Genomic DNA, 4,232 nt, shown 5'->3' with positions numbered 1-4,232 from the left:
CTTGTTGCTGCCGAAGCTTTCATGGGATAGTCAGTAGGGTCAAGCTGGCTTGTCAGAGTAGCTGCAAAAATGAAAATGTCTTTGTAATTTCGGTCTAAGAGGGGAGTCTTTCTTAAACCTTGGGCCTGGTGGCTTTCACTACATTACCAGGTGTCACATGGTGACTGGCTTTGTCCTATCTTCTAAGGCTTCCCTGACTAAGGATTCCCAAGCCTCTCCCCTGCTGGTGGGGATCATCAGCCTCTGTGGTATGAAGATTGACCTTGAACCAGACCCATATAAATACCATCTGTCTACTTACTTTAGTTTTTCAAGATAGGGTCTTTCTCCAGCCCAGGCCGAACTGGAATTCACTATGTAGTCTCAGGCAAGCCCCAGACTCACAGCGATCCTCCTACCTCAGCCTGGGATTAAAGGAGTATTCCACCATGCCTGTTTTTTCTTTTTATTGACAACTTCTATAATTGTAAACAGTATCTCATGGTAATTCCCCCCCACACTTTCCCCTTTTAAACTCCACTCTCCATCATACCCCTCTCCTCTCAATCACTCTCTCTTTTACTTTTGATGTCTTGATCTTTTGCTCCTCTTATGATGGTCTTATGCACGCAGGAGACAAGCACTCTTTACCACTGAGGTCCAACCCCAGCCCAGATTGTTTTGTGAAATATGTTAACGTACAAATAAAATCTGTGAGATTAAAACCTTAAAAAAAAGAACAAAAACCAGCTGCATATAACGCATCCCTTCAATCCCAGGCTCTTAATCTTTCAGCTCATGGTTTATTTTACTAAAATTCTTGGGGCTGGAGAAATGGGCCAGTGGTTATAAGGTGCTTACCTACAAAGCCCAATGACCTGGGTTCGATTCCCCAGTACTCATATAAAGCCAGATGCACAAAGTGGCACAAGCATCTGGAATTCATTTTCAGTGGCTAAAATATTTTAAAATTCTTGGACTGAGCCAGGCTGCTTTCCTTTTGTCCCCCAGGACAACACCTTTCTTTTTCCAATTCACAAATTTCAGTGATCTGGGACTGGAGAGATGGCTCAGCGGGTAAGGGCTTGCTGGCAAAGCCAAAGGACCCAGGCGTGATTCCCCAGTACCCACATAAAGCCAGATGCATGAGGTGGCACATACGTCTGGAGTTCATTGCAGTGGCTAGAGGCCCTGGTGAGCTCTCTCTCTCTCTCTGCAAATAAATAAAATAATTTTTAGTGATGTGGACAGATGGCATCTTGAAAACCTCTTGATATTCAAAGTTTTTTCAGGACCTATTATTTGCACATTCCTCCAAGGCTTTAGGTTCTCTTTTCACTATTTTTTGTTTGTTTTTATTTATTTATTTGAGAGGGACAGAGAGAAGGAGGGAGGAAGAGAGAGACAGAGAATGGGCACGCCAGGGCTTCCAGCCACTGCATACAAACTCCAGACGCGTGTGTCCCCTTGTGCATCTGGCTATCATGGGTCCTGGGGAATCGAACCTCGAACCAGGGTCCTTAGGCTTCACAGGCAAGTGCTTAACTGCTAAGCCCTCTCTCCAGCCCTCTTTTCACTATTTTTCTCCAACAGGGCCCCTAGAATTCTGTGTTTTGTTTTAATAAAGTTCGGACTTCTCATCCAAGTAGGGTTTGTTTTTATAGAAAGGAAGACGAAAGCTCAAAGGCATTTTCTAACTAGCTGTGTCACAGACAGGGCGAGTGACACATGACCCCATCTTTGCCAGCTTCTGTTCTTTCCACTGTGGTACAGCTGGGAATGTCTTTCAGACCCTGTACTTGGGTGATTTTCCTTTCCCAAGCACAAGCCAGAGTTTGGCCTCTCACGGTAGAAAGGAAGATCTTATTGCAATTGCTCGTGGGATACTAATTTCCTGGCTTTTTTTTTTTTTTTTTTTAATTTTTAGCCAACTCACCAAGTGGAACATTCTCGTTGAGGCTTTTCATGTTTACTCATTGCCTCTCAGTCTGCCTCGTCCCAGCAATTGAAAACAGCTGCATAGGGCTGGAGAGATGGCTTAGTTGGTTAAGGCGCTTGCCTGCGAAGCCTAAAAATCCATGTTCGATTCCCCAGGACCCACATAAGCCAGCTGCACAAGGTGGCTTCCTCTTGTCCCTTCACTTTGACCTTCTCAGGTCGTCTTCATAGGGAACACCTTATTTAAGAGCTAAGTGGAGGCTGGAGAGATGGCTTAGCGCTTGCCTGTGAAGCCTAAGGACCCCAGTTCGAGGCTGGATTCCCCAGGACCCACGTTAGCCAGATATCAACAAGGGGGCGCACGCGTCTGGAGTTCGTTTGCAGTGGCTTGAGGCCCTGGTGCATCCATTCTCCCTCTATCTGCCTCTTTCTCTCTCTGTCTGTCACTCTCAAATAAGTAAATAATTGATTAAAAAAAAAAAGAGCTAAGTGGGCACAAATGAGTTCCTCTGATAATTCCTAATAAAAGAAGTCCTTTACTATCTTTGAATCCCAAGGAAGAAAAGGAATCATGAAGGGCTATTACTGTTTGGGGAGGTATGTCTCTAGGGGCCTCATGCATGCTAGACAAACACTCTTTTTTAATTTAATTTTTAATTTTTTTTATTAACAACTTCCATGATTACAAAAAATAACCCATGGAAGTTGGGCATGGTGACACACGCCTTTAATCCCAGCACTGGGGAGGCAGAGGTAGGAGGATTTGCCATGAGCTCAAGGCCAGCCTGAGACTACATAGTGAATTCCAGGTCAGCCTGGGCTAGAGAGAGACCCTACCTCAAAAAAACAAAAAAAGGGGTGGAGAGATGGCTTAGCGGTTAAGCGCTTGCCTGTGAAGCCTAAGGACCCCGGTTCGAGGCTCGGTTCCCCAGGTCCCACGTTAGCCAGATGCACAAGGGGGCGCACATGTCTGGAGTTCGTTTGCAGAGGCTGGAAGCCCTGGGGTGCCCATTCTCTCTCTCCCCCTCCATCTGTCTTTCTCTCTGTGTCTGTCGCTTAAATTAAAAAAAAAAAAAAAAAAACATGGTAATACCCTCCTCCCTCCCCCCACTTAACCCTTTGAAACTCCACTCTCCATCATACCCCCTCCCCATCTCAATCACTCTCTCTTTTACTTTTGCTGTCTTGATCTTTTCCTCCTCTTATGATGGTCTTATGCAGGCAGAAGACAAGCACTCTTTACCACTGAGGTCCAACCAGCCCAGACTGTTTTGTGAAATATGTTAACGTACAAATAAAATCTGTGAGATTAAAACCTTAAAAAAAAAAGAACAAAAACCAGCTGCATATATAGCTTGACCCAGACCAAACATGCAGGCACTGCTTCCTCCTCACTTTTCCTACCTGTTTTTAGTTCTCTTCCTATTCTGGGTTTTCTTGGCTTTTTACATGACTGCCACCTGGGTCGGCTGACCCATGCCCTCAGAAGAGAATGCTGTCCTTGAGCCCTTTAATGAGACACTGTTCTTTCCGTCCTTAACCTGTGTTCTCTTTTCTCAGCTCCACACTTCTCCCAATGAGTGTGTTCATGTGCTGAAGCCAGCAGAGGGAAAAACCACATACACAGGCCTCTGGGTGGGACAGGTGGGTGATTCATGGGGATTGGTCATTTGTCCAAAGATGCAGAGTGTTCTAGTAGTATACCTGTTGGCTTTCTATATTCACTTTTTTTTTTTCTCAAGGTAGGGTCTTGCTCTAGCTCAGGATATATTCATTTTTTTTTCTTTTGGTTTTTCGAGGTTAGAGTCTCACTCTAGCTCAGACTAACCTGGAATTCACTATGTAATCTCAGAGTGGCCTTGAACTCAATATGATCCTCCCACTTCTGCCTCCTGAGTGCTGGGATTAAAGGTGTGTACCACCATGCCTGGCTTTTTGTTTGTTTGTTTGTTTTTTGGAGGTAGGGTCTGTCTCTAGCCCAGGCTGACTTGGAATTCACTATGTAGTCTCAGAGTGGCCTCGAACTCAGTGATCCTCCTACCTTTGCCTCCTGAGTGCTGGGATTAAAGGGGTGCACCACCATGTACAGCTTCTGTGTTATCTTTTTTTTTTTTTTTTAATGTTCTCGTGTAATCCAGGCTTGCCTCTAACTTGCTATGTAGCTGAGGTTGACCTTGGACTTCTAGTTTGCCTGTCCTACTTGCTGGGGTTACACATGTCCACCAGCATACCTAGGTTATAGTGTACTGGGAATAGAATCGAGGGTTTTGTCTATGCTAGAAAGTACTCTGGCACATCGCGATCCATTCCGCGCT

The sequence above is a fragment of the Jaculus jaculus genome, chromosome 10, assembly GCF_020740685.1.
Source record: "Jaculus jaculus isolate mJacJac1 chromosome 10, mJacJac1.mat.Y.cur, whole genome shotgun sequence".
NCBI classification, from domain to species: Eukaryota; Metazoa; Chordata; class Mammalia; order Rodentia; family Dipodidae; genus Jaculus; species Jaculus jaculus.
Note: the sequence above shows the minus strand (reverse complement) of the source record.